Raw genomic sequence first — 13495 nt, forward strand, 5'->3', positions numbered from 1 at the left:
TTCCATCCTCTGAGCCACTCCTTTTTAGCTCTGTGAGCCATAAGGAGTTCACAGCTAACTCCTGGCAGAGCTGTCATTCATTTGCTGAGCACCTACTATGAGCCAGACTCTCTGAGCTACACCGAGATAAATAAGAGTCACTCTCACCCAATAGGGCCATAGAGTGGGAAGTGGCCTGGCCAAATTCACACAAGTAAGTGACAGAGTGGGGATAAAAATACAGACTTCCGGACTCCCAGCCCAAAGTCTTTCTTTACAGATTGCTCTTGGGAGCTTCCCTCTGTAGAATTGGTAATATTTCTCAGTTGGAATCTTAGCATGTGCCAATAGACATCATTTTAAATCTTCTACAGCCTGTCTTGAAGCCCAAATAGTTGTGAATAGATTTGCTAAAGACATTTGCTGCTTCCAGCTTTTTGACAAAACTAAAACTAAAATCACACTACCATCTTCTGTTTCACAAGAAGGGAAACTTTGATTCATTCATTTATTCATTCAACAAATACACATTAAACACCTAGCCTAGGCACTTGGAAAGCAGAAATAAGGAAGAAAAATGAATCTCTACCTTTTTGGTGATTATACTGTAGCTAGGTTAGACAGAAGTAAGCAATAAACTTAATTTAAAAGTAGAGTGTGTGATAGCCAAGATATGGAGGCAACCTAAATGACCATCAACAGAGACTGGATAAAGAAGTGATGGTTCATATAGACAATGGAATATTACTCAGCCATTAAAAAAATGAAATCCTACCATTAGCAATGACATGGATGGACCTAGAGGTTATTATGCTGGGTGAAATAAGTCAGACAGAGAAAGATAAATACCATATGATTTCACATGTATGCAGAACAAAAAAACAAACTAATCAAACACAGACTCACAAATATAGTGGACAATTTGGTGACGGACAGAGGGGAAGGGGGTTTGGGGAGCTGGGAGAATAGGGTAAGAGTTAAAGAAGTACAAATTAGTAATTGATAGATGGTCACAGAGACGGGGAACACGGCATAGGAAACGCAGTTAGCAGTAATATGTTGGCTAGGTAGAAAACTAGGGGAGATGGAGCAATTAGGGGATCATTTTATAAACTATACAAATGTCTAAATGATGTTCTATATACTTGAAACTATTTAAAATTTTAAAAAAATTTAGTTGAGAACTAAAAAAAAAAAAAGTAGTCAGTGTGTAATATTGAAAGAGGATAAGCACCATGGTTTTATAGTTTTTACCGGCCCCATAAACCCAATTATCAGGCAACATGCTTTCAACGAAACCTTTGTGAAATGCACATCTCCCTGTGCTCCTTCTCGGATTTAAACCCTCCAACTGTTCCCACCACTTTCAGGATAGAGGTTCTGGCCCGTGCTTAACCCACTAGCTGGGTCTTTATCTCACATCCCTTTGCCACCTTATGTCCAGGCATGCTGTCCCTGCGGACACATCATACTGCTCTATGTGTTTCAAAGCATCTGGAAGAAGATTCTGTCACCCATTTTGCTGGGTCTGTCCCTCATGGAGCCTTTGTGATGCTTAAAGAGCTGTACCGCCATGACTTAACTTCCATTTCCATGTTAGCCCCTAAAAGATATGGATCGTGTTTGGTTTATCCATGGATACCTATCAGTACACAGAACATGTCCAAAATATATTTGTTGTTTGGGAAAACTAACAAATGGATAGGGTGCCTAACTGGCCAGTCTGTGATCCAGTATTTACTGTGATCCAGTAAAACGAGATGCCCATTGGCCATTGAGGACCAATGGGCATCTCGTTTCGTAGGCTCTGTGTATTATTTAGGTCAAGGATTGACTTAATATGGCCTATAGGCCAAATCTGACCTGTTTTTATAAATAAAGTTTTATTAGAACACAGACATCCTCATGCTTTTAAATATTATCTATGGCAGCTTTCGTCCTACAACAGCAGAGTGGAGTATTTGCAACAGAGACCATGTGGCCTGTGAAGCATAAATATTTACTATCTGAATCTTTACATATAAAGTTTGCTGACCTCTAATCTAGACTATCCAAGACAGGCTTGGTTTGATCAAATTTCTAAAATGTACACAATTAGCATCACTTCTCCTTAGGTTAGTCCAGAAACAGGTACAGACCATAGAGTTTACCTTTGGCAACACAGCAGAAATTTGCCACTCTGACCTGTCCTCATTACCATAGTTTTACCTGTTTTCTTTCTGATCAGGGAGCATCACAAACTGGCCTCTCTTATTCGGGGATCTTATCATCCCATTGCTATTAGTGAACCTAATTCTCTAAATGCTCCAACTGTCAGCCATGGTCTTTGGAGAGAGCTACCATGGAGTTCTGGTGCCCTTCTCTCTAGTACATCTCTTATTGCTTTGAGAAATGGAGCATCCTCTGGGTCCTCCCACTAAATATAACCAGCTGGTGAGTTACATGGTACATCATATTCTAGCATGCTCATTTTTCTGAGACTTTTGATCCACCATCTGCCATAGCACTTCTGGTATTTTTACCTTACTTGATTCGAGGCATCGCTTTCTCCATGCTTCCCAGACCATTCTAACAACATGTTAGCACCATCTCCTGGGGGTTGTCAAATCCTGTATCACAGAAGAATGCATCTATATAAGTTCTCCCGTATTCGACTTTATGCTCTATCCTCCTTGATTCAGCACCTTCAGATTACACTCCCGTATACATGCACACTATGGATCTATATTCTTCCTAGATTTGGTTGTAATTTTTGTCATCCCTCTGCACTTCCCTAGCCAGTTTATCCAGACTTTGGATGAAGCCTGCCTCCGAGGAAGGAAGCAGTAACCTGGAGGGGAGAGGATTTTAAGGGGGCTCTTTTCAGCCAAGGGCAATGCCTGGAGTGAGCTAATGGCTGGGACTATAAACCAGCAGAACTTCCAACACCTGAAGGAATGAGTTCTTCAGGAATGAAAGGTGCTAGTTCTGAGTGATACAATCCAATGTTCACTACAAGTGATAATCTAACACTCTCCTATGACTGGATGAAAATAAGACCTATCTCCCAGGAGATCAGCTCCTGGCAGTAGGAGGTCCAACAGGTATAAAACTCTAAGGGAAATTTTTGCAATCAGATTACCACAATAGAAAGAGACTTTAGGCTCCATTCTTATGTCATGATGAGAAAACTCAGACATAGAGGTCAGATGACTTGTCCAAAGCTCACAGATGGTTTGTGGCTGAGACTAGACTCTGGGTTGATCCCAATCTCTGATCCAGAGGTCTCCTCCTAGCAGCTATTATCCTCGGTTTACCTTCTATACCCTCCAGGCAATTTCAGAGGTGATGCATAAATACCGAAGACATCCCGAGCTTCCAAATCTCTATTCAGGAAACTACTTACACCAGCAGTGAGGAGGGCCTAAGTATCCATCAGCATGCTTCTCACCAATTGCCCAAGGACTGAAGACAAGCCTGACAGCCCAACCAGGTGTGTTAGTACCAGCCCCTGGTATGCAACACTCTGGCTGGTTGTTCTGCAAGGGAAAGGTTTCCAGGAAAAGCATAAAGGAACTTGGCAGAGACCCTATCCAATCTCCACACTGGACAGGGGCAAAGGACTTGCCCCAAATCACACTGAGAATTGTGATAAAGCTGAGGACAAAGTAAGGGCTAGACAAGGTAAATTCCTTTCTTCCAAGAGTTAACCATAATTGTTGGAGGGAGCACACCTAACTTCTGTAATGGAAGATTGTAGAAACCTACTAAATGGAGGATGGAAGAGGAGAATAGATTGAGTTCAGGGTATCCTAAAACCCTATCCCAAGGTGTATGTGTGGGTGTGGTGTGTGTGTGTGTAGTGGGTGGGGGGGGTATGTTTGTGTGTGGGTGTGGGTGACCACCAGAGACCCAAAGTGGCTTCTCTTCCCTGGGGTGTTGGGTCTCTGATACATAAGCCAGGCCAACCACCTACAACAAAGTCCAGATTTTCTCTTCACTTCACATTTCCATGAACAGAAGACCCCCTTTAGGGTGACCCTGGATACAGTCACATTTTGGTTAGGGACAGAAACATGACACGCTTATAGGAAATCTAAGTACACAAACAGAGCTTACTCGGGAAGGGTCCCCAGGATGGAGAAAGATTTGAAACCAAGACCTTGATGAGCAACCCCGAGAAGGGAATACCTGGGGCTCAGGTGGGTCGAGGGTGCTCTACTCAATTCTCTACAGAGTAGCCATGGGACCTGCGTATGTCACCAAAGGGTATGACTTGGAGGTACAGGGAGGCGGCTCTCAGTTCTTCCTAACGTGTGGCTCCCTGATATCTAGAGCTACAATGCTGAAAGGCATAACCTCTCCTCCTAAGAAAGCAGAGAGTTTCTCAACATTTCAAGTGGCTGGCAAACCGTATGCCAGTAACACTGTCAGTGGGGTTTCTAAACTCAGAAGGGGTCTTTAAGAGGTAGATGCTAAGGTGCAGGCCCCACAACAGATTCCTCAGTGCGAGCTGGCCGGCTTGGTGCAGGAGCAGAGCGCAATGTGGCCCTTGTAAATAACACTAGCTTACTTCGACTCGTGCTACTATGAACAGAGTATTCTGGGCAGCACTGAGCTGACACTCAATCATCTGTGGTCCTGCTAACGAACCCCAGGAATTACGACTCTGTCCCCATAACAACATTGCCACAGAGCTCTCCACTATCACCTCCCTGTGTATAACCCCGAAAGTGTCCCCCACGTCACCGGCATTTTCTCAGAGTTTGGATGTGTTTGTCAATTTAACAGGAATTTAAATGACCACGATGTTCTTTCCTCTCTCACACACACTGGGACCTGAGCTAATAAAACAGAGAATTCAGAGATCATATTTCAAAAAAATAATATAGCTTCTGTTGACAGGATTCATTTTAAGCACTGGATGGTTGTGGGGGGAAAAAAAAGCTGATCACTCGGGGGTAATTCCAGAGTCTAATGGCCCCTGTTAGGCACTCTCACAGGGGGGAGTGGGTTCAACCAGGAACCCAAGCCGCTCTCATTCCCACTTCTCACTTGCAAGAGAATTAATTTAGGGGGAAAATCAGTCAGTCACTCCTAAACATTAAAGTAATTAAAACAAAAAACTCATTAAAGAACTGGTAAAAGCCAACTTGCTGGCAGTTTGAAAAGTGAGCTTACAAGGGAGAGAGAAAGAGATGGAGGAGACCTACGTCAGAGTTTGGCAGACGGCTAAATCCCCAGTGTTTATAGAGGTCTCGCTCCCAGAGCCAGCGCCATGGTGCTGGGAGGTGAGCTAAGCTACTCCACGGGACTGCTGCCTCGCCATCCAGTTTGTTTGGCTAAGCAGCCTGCAGGGACCCTAAGCTGACACTGGCCCCCTTATGCAAGCACAAGCCTAGACAGCAATGCAGAGTCTCAAGCAAATGCAAGTTCCCTACAGGAAGACATCCTCAGCAGCCCTTGTGGTCAACAGTCCACCCTGCCTCCCAAGGCCTGTTTGTTTTATGCATCCCTTAAATAAGACCCTATGGGGTTTACCAAAACCCTGATCTTTTTATTTGAATTGACCAATCTGGCCCTAGCCTGGGAACCCCAAAACACTCCACCCACAGACCCAAATAAAGGCATGAGCACCAGGTCCTCTCTCTCTGTCTGCACTCTGCCTTGACCTCCCCATGTAGCCCCTCAAGGCATGATGGGTACTTCCTCCAGGACCTGTGAGTAATAAACTTCTCTATGTAAATTTCTCCTGTGGTCTGTTATTGAACTTGGATAGACTATCCAGCACCCTGTGCTCCACTTAACAAACATTAATTTAACAAAGTCATAATCCTTGGGTAAGGAGCTGGAAGTGAATGCTGTTAGGACCAAGTCACCTGCAGCTCTGGGCTCCTGGGCCCAGAAGATATTTCTGCCACGGTCAGCCCAGCACCCAGTCTCACAGTCTTATGGCTGCTTCTCAGAGTCATAAAATACTATGTGAAGGGCCCCAAGAATCCAATTCCCTCATTTGACAAATAAGGAAATCGGTTAGAGCGGTAGGACATCTTGCCAACATTTCTAAGGGAGTAAGTGGCAGAACACGCCTGGATCCCATTTTATCTGTCCCCGAGGTCAGTGTGTTTAATCCATCATATCTCACCATCCCTCTATGCTGCTTTGGGTAAAGCTGACAATTTAGACAGCATTCTAAGGTAAAGCCAGAATTACATGTAACTGTCACCATCGTGCCTTCCCTTCCGTGACCCTGTGCCACATACAGGACGGGCAGGGCAGCTCCGCCCAGGAAGTCTCTTCCCCAGAGGACTTGGTTTCTCTCTCTCCAGGTTTCATCTAAACACATTTCTTGAAGGGAACTAACTAAAGCCAGGTGATTGTAATAATTCTCACTAATGCATGTGCTTTTCTGAGCTTGAGCTTCTCTCTAAAACTTAACACAAAGCATCTAAGTGGGTACAATGCAGGGCTCTTTTTGAGTGAGGTCACTTTCCCTGGGCTCCTTGCCAATTTCTACACTATTCCCGAGTCACAGTGCTCCAGGCGCAACCCTTCTAGATTCCCCTCCCGCCGTGTAGAGCACCTCTGCCAAGACGAGCACCACCCAACAGGAAACACAACTAAAAGGGGGGCCCTCCAGAGCTCGCTTCTGCCACTGCCAGCGCTGCCCAGTACAGCCAGAAGCCCAGGAGAAGAAGTAATCAACTTTCCCTCCCAGGAGGAAACTGCACAGCAGTCAGTCACGTCTAGAAAAGAAAAAATGTCATCGGTGCCCATGGGAGAGTGTAATGACCCAAATTACAGCCTGTCAGATGAGGCAGCGCCTGCCTCGGGGGAGGCTGAGGCGCACGCACGGCTCACGGAGCTGGCGGAACAGAGAAATGGGCTCCTGGGCGGCCTGAGGGACAGGGAACTTGGCTTCGGTCTCCAGCTCCGACACTGTTTTCACACTTTTTAAGTCCCCTGGGCCCTCCTAGGAAACAAGACACTATCGGGGCATCTTGGGCTGAGTGGAGGGGTTGGGGGGAGCCGGTACAAGTTACCTTTTAAACAAGGCCAGGACCCCCTTAATTATCCTCTTGACCAGAGTCCCTAAAGATTTTTTTTTTTTCTTACAGATTTTAAATTTGCAGAATTTTTATGGAGGATGGAATGGAATAATGAAACCCTGCCACCTGCAGGGGTGAGGTGTGGCGGTAGTAGAAATTGCACTCACGCTGGGGCGGATAGGGCTGGGTCCCAGACACACGCTTCAAAACTGGGTAGCCCTAGGTAAGATATTCTCCTCTCCAAGTCTAATTTTCCTCATAATCTGACTTCACACAATGGCTCTGAGAATTCGTTCATTCAAAAAAAATGTTATTGAGCATCCATTCGATGTGAGAACATACTTTAACAAATAAATTTTAGTAACAGTTGTAGTAATAATAATAGCAACTGTTATTGCAGTTTTAGAAATTGCAGAAGTAGGAGTAATCATTTATTGTCAGACACAGATGCAACAATTTTACATTATTAACTCATTTCAGACCTCCAATAACCCTAAGAGGGAAGTCCTAACAGTACACTATTTTTCATAGTCGAATAAACTCACAAGTAAATTATCCAACAGGCACAACCATTGCCTTCGAATAACATATTCTATTGGAATAAGAAAATATGAGCAGAGTAGTATAAAATTACAAAGGAAAACATCAGATTAAAATTTAGAAAAGAACAGGAAAGAGACCTACTTTGATCCAGTGGTCATGGATGACACTGAAGCTAAGGCTGAGAGATGAGAAAGCACCAACCATGAGAGAAGCACGGAATAAAGAATCGCTAAATACACTCACTGTCTAATGCATAGCAGTTGCTTAATAATTTCTAGTTTCCTCTCCTTTTTCAACTCCCTGTTACAAAAACTTGACATGAATATCCACTAGAATATGTATAATCATGGTGAAGATAACTGTGTTTCTAAGACTGAAAAGAAAGTGATGCAAATCAGAGTAGACTTGACCTTTAAGCCAGAGAGCCTGCCTAAATATACAAGTCCAAGGGAGACGGCAGCCCCCAGGAAAACTGGGGAATATCCTGTCTCGCACCCAAAGCAAAGGACACCCGAGAAAGCCTGGTCTGACACTATGACAGGAGAGCATGTAAAATGTGATGATATCCATCATCCATGAGACACTTGGGAATCATAAACCAATGGACTTGGCTAAGAACACTCCTTCCAAAAATTCAGACATTTGTTCTACAACCAGTTAGGGATCTTGACTCTTTATAACAATTTGGATGGATGGATGGATGGACGGACGGACGGACGGACAGAACAATGGACAGAAGGATGGATACACGGATGAATGTCGGATGAATGGGTGAATAACCTGTCTCTATAACAGCTCTAAGTGACTTATTTCAATCATCACATTCCTACTAAGGGACAACCGATTCATCCTGACAGTAGCTGGGCTTAGAGTTTAATAAATACATTTTCTAGCACTCAGACAGGGGACCTATTAGGCTAGTAATGGAAGCTGCACTTTCAGACCAGCTATTTGTGACTAAATGACTGTTCAATATATTTTGAAGCTCCTCGATAATCCATCTAGTGCATTCTCTATATTCTGTGGCGGCCCCAGGAAATCCTTCAGGAGATGAGAAAAAAAGCGAAGATGGAATTACAACAAGGGTGGATTCACTTTTATATGTTTTATATGTTGGGCTTTTGTTGGAGAATGTATTTGAACTGAGTTATTTATTTCTAAAAGATGAATCCAATGTAAGTTAACACAGAGAAAGTCGGTGACAATAACTCTATAATTAAGAGAACTTTGAAAAACTTGGTTGTGATATATAGAATTTCCCATTACTAGAGATATAACAAAAGGATTAGAATCACAAAAAAAGAAGAAGAAAAACTTGTTTGTTTTAAGAATTCCACAATAAATTGCTAAGAAATATCATTATAAGCATATGATATTTTTTGGTAAGAGTTTTAGAATATCTTAAAAACGAGCCAGTAATTTAAAATATTTCCCCTGCAATCTTGTTTCAACATGTGGGCCAAATCACTTTGAATGTCATGAGAATTTCTTTTCTCTTTTATAAATGAATAGGTTTAAGAAGAATAGTCCTAAGAGTTTTAGAGAACAGCTAGCTCAATGTGAAATGTCCATTTGATGTATGCGCTGAAGAACTGGATGAGTCATGGGCTGACTTAATAAAGGTATATATTTCAAGTAAAAGAAGGTGAGGTCACTATACTTATAGCTAAATTTTACGAATACTAGTAACCTAAAACATTCCCAACAAAAATAATCAAAGTATTAAAGAATAAAAAGAATATTCTTTATATTGATATATAAGAAAATGCTGATGAACTTAGAAATTTGGGGATTACAAAGGAGAAGATTTAGAGAGCAATATGGTAATCTTGACATATTCAAATTTGTTCTTTGCCTGAAGTGAGCAGACCAAAAAATGAGTAGAAATAAGAAGGAAACTCCAGATCTAAAAGACCTTGCCAGTAAGAGAACTGGGTGAGCTCCCTTTCCTAAAAGAGTATGAGAAAAGACAGCAAAGGAACCTTAGATGCAGAAAATCATGGCGATGGGTAAGAGGCTGAACTATCAAGTGGACCCCAACGTGCCAGTGTGAATTCATTGCTGAGCTTGCTCGTAAGAATCATTCAAAGAGGCTGTTTAAAAAAAGAGAGAATCTAAGCCAGGCCAAGCAATGGGGACGGGGGGTGGGGCAGAGTGAATGGTCTGACTTGAAATAGCAAAGACCTAGTGGAGAGAGGAGGTGCTGGAACAGGGAAGGGGCTGGGGGTCGAGGTGGATGCAGCCCAACGCTGGAGTCTAAGCAGGGTAAGGAGGATACGTGAGAAGGGGAAAAAGTGGAAGCCCAGTGCCGGGTGTCAGAGACCCAGCAGGGTGAGGAGGAGGGCGGGGCATGGTAATGGCGGCCTGGCATCTGGTGTTAGAGCCCAAACGGGATGAGGAAGGAATCTGGCAAGGCGTATCAAAGCCTGGCTGGGTGAGAAACGAGTTCGGCATGGAATGTAGGAGCACTGAGAGAAGGGCGCTGAGGCAGGGGAGTGGCAGCGGTGGCGATGTGGCATGAAGTGCCGAAGCTCAAAAAAGGCAGGGCCTCTACGGTGGGGGTTGGGGATGGGAGAATGATGACAGGATACTGGTTGCTGACTGGGGGGGATTTTTTTAAAGAAGGAAGTATATGGAGGATCACGAGAGGAACAGACTTCTCGCAGTTGGGAAAAGAAATTACAAATATGGAAAGAAAAAAACAAAAAAACTAAAATTAACCCGGAAGTGTCGAATGTCAATGGAGTTTAAGGTATGAATTCATGGTTTTCAATATACTGGTACACGGAATCACACAGATAGCTACAGAAATTAGTATCTGTGTGTATGTCCATGCATGTACTCCCTAGCTCTGTCCACGGAGGCCCGGGCAGCAGTGACACCAAATAACAATGAACACACCTAGCACTGAGATCTTAGTATCTAAACATCATCCTCCACTAAAAGAAACCAGGACTCCTTGGAGGAATAGGGCTGGGGAAGATAAAGTACAAAATGAGACTGAAGAGACTATCAAAAGGACGCAGAAGCCAGTTCAAAGGAGCTCCTTCTGCCCGAAGCTGGGCCGATTTAAGTATCAAAATAAATATAGTAACAGATTATAACTCAATAAATAAAATAGGAATTCATGAGTCCATCCTGACATAGGTAACTAAATGGAGAAAAGAGAAAGTCTTTCATTACAGCAGAATGCCAACTGATAGACATAGGAAGAAGGATGGAATGTGAAAATCACCAGATAACAACCAGCACAGCATTAATTCATCCAAGAAATATCAATGGGTACTAAAACTAGTGCATAAAAGTTTGATGAGGCATGTGATAGCTTCGACATACCTCCACTCAAAATATTTACTGATTATAAAGCGAAGAGCAACTTTACAGTGGAAAGGCCTGGCAGTGATCACCTTAGCGGACGATCGCGGTCACCAGCAGGATTGTTTATTTTTTTCTATTTAGGTTTTCTCTTTCACGCATTGCCCATTTTCATTCTTTGCCCACCTTTATTAGGTTGTTCGTCTTTTACTTAGTGACTTGTATAATTTTTTTATATACTCTAGATTGTCAGTTACGTGTGTTGCAAACATCTTTTCCTAGACTGTCATCACATTTAGAATATTCATGTCATCTTTGGTCATGAATAGCAATATTTTGAGTTATAAATTTTGAGTCAGGTGTAGCACCATTTCCCTTTATAACCTGTGTAAGTGAAATTTTGCTTAAGCAATCTTTTTCTTCCCCAAAAGTCACTGAGATGGTCATATAAATTTCTTCTAAGTGTTTTAGCCATGTTTTACACATTTAGTCTTTAATCTACCTGAAATTTATTTTGTTTATGAAAGACAGAAATATAGTTTATTCTTATTTTCACATGGAAAACCTCTTTTTTTCCCAATCCCAAATCACACTTGCCCACTGATTTGTAAGGCATCGACTACCAAATTCCTATAGAAGCTTCGGCCTGTTTCTGGACTTGCCATTCTGTTCCTAAACAGCACTAGCTCTTGCCCCGATGACTGGGGTGAAAAACGTACTTTGCAGTATCGTTCCCACGGCAGGAGCATCCAGAAGCTCTGCTGCACTGCTACTAGTGCTATGGTTTTTCCAGCCAAGAGAGCAGGAGGGAAAGCAAGATGATCAGCCATTCTGGAGTCAGGACTGTGCCTGACAGCTTCTGGCCTCCAGACGTGACTTTGGTCTCAGCTCTGCAGAAACCGTCCATACTCCCCACTCACCACAAAAGCTCTGTGGTGGAAGATGGCGTGGGTGAACTTCACAGAGAGGCAACATTTGAGAAGGGAACAGGGGAGCAAGGGAACCGGTCAGGGACAGGACAGGACAGCGAAATAGCACAAAGGACACTCAATGACCACTGAGTAGGCATTTCAGTCCAGAGCGAACGTTTTCAGTAAGAATGCACTGGATGATCACTTTGACAACATATTTAGAAGCTTTCCATTTTTGTGTGCTCAAAATAACACATAATTATTTATTGCGTTACAAATAGTCAAACTGCATCACCTTCCTAGCTCCTGCCACTCTGTGTTAAGTTTGAACTAATTGTGTCCACTACAGAAAGTCTTACATAAAAAGAAAGTTTGTTTTCAAAGAGTGTATTTAAATATTTTCAAAATGCAGAAAGCGCCTGCATCATTTCCTTCTCTAGTTGTGCAGGTTGATGCTTAGCAAATATTTGCGAAGGACTCGTGCACGATACACATTCTAGAATTGACAGGACTGACAGAGCAGGTTCGTATTTAACTCGCTCCTTGCAGAGTCCTGCACACCCGTATTAATGTGCTACAGCACTTTAAGTACAACGGTGCTCCAGAGAAGGCCAGGGTGAGCTCTCTCCATGTCTCCCAAAGGCAGCCTCAGCCTATGCCAGATGAGTCCTCGGCTTGGGGGGTGGGGGGGAAATCGAGCAAAAGCCACGTGTGAGATGAGCCAGTTTACAGCGAAAATGGCTGTGTGGAGAGACCCATCAGCTCCTGTGCAAACGAACCAGTCATAAACCTGCCTAATGACTTGGAAACTCAAAATTGCCCCTTTCATTTTAAAGAATTTTTAATGGCGCCCTCTCCAACAGGCACCATTAACAAAGAAACCCTCCACTCTTCCACGTGGTTTCCCGGGTAGGCGAGTGTGTTTTCAGGAAGACCGGAGGGGAAAAGAACTCGCAGTGGGAGAAAGATCTGTGTGGAGACAGGAGCACTTGCTAATTTCCTCAAGCCGCCCCGCCCACCGATGCGGAGAAACTGCGGGGTGTGCAAACCTCAGGGAAAGCAGAATTTGTCTCAGCTGTGATTGCATCATCCAACAATTTTAATCTCGTTCTTTCATTTGACACTGTATAATAATACTTTCTTCCAGGAACGTTCTTTAATCTTATAATTTGAAAACAAATTCTATTTCAGCTATCCTTCTGGTAGGTGACCTTTAATGGTTTTGCTATAGGTAAAACTCTGTCATTATGTTCTGCCTCCTCCCTCAGCTTTCTGGATATCAAATTGCTCAGATGCTGCAGTTTTTGTCACTGATAATATTGCCCTTTCAAAATTTCTCTGTAAGCAGCCTGAAAGCATTCATTCAGAGCAGTGGTTTCATTAATTTATTTAAATGCATTTCTCAAACAAAGCAGGTTAGTTGTTTCGAAATGCCAGGGTCCGGGAAGGGATTTGAAAATGTTCTGCAAAATACAATTGTCCGGGCTTTCCGAGGGGAAGAAAGCAGGCACTCGTGAAAGAGGCAACCTGAGGAGCGGCTGCGTGCGAGTCCCAAGGGCCCCAGCGGTCCCGCCCAAGTGGGTCTGAGCGTTCACGCCGGCCACCAAGCAGAGATCATGCTCACAGAGTGGTTTTTGCGGGAAAGACAGTCAGCACTAATATTTCAAATATGAACTGCTGCTGCCTTGAGAGAGCTGTTTGGAGGCAGGCTGTTTTAGC

General features: G+C 43.4%; 1 protein-coding gene across 3 annotated transcripts in view; it reads right to left on the reverse strand.

The window, feature by feature from the left end:
* Positions 1-13495, reverse strand: part of TDRD15 (tudor domain containing 15) — a 635306-nt gene that overhangs the window by 374189 nt on the left and 247622 nt on the right. For 2 of the 3 annotated variants that reach the window (XR_005658334.1, XR_005658333.1), the window contains one exon: positions 1943-2588. The exons of the other annotated variant lie outside the window; for it this stretch is intronic. The gene's annotated coding sequence lies outside the window, so the exon portion shown is untranslated. Of the gene's footprint in view, positions 1-1942; positions 2589-13495 lie in introns of those variants that run through there. 3 annotated transcript variants of the gene reach the window in all.

Source organism: Pteropus medius, unplaced genomic scaffold (assembly GCF_902729225.1).
Source record: "Pteropus medius unplaced genomic scaffold, Ma_sr-lr_union100, whole genome shotgun sequence".
NCBI lineage: Eukaryota > Metazoa > Chordata > Mammalia > Chiroptera > Pteropodidae > Pteropus > Pteropus medius.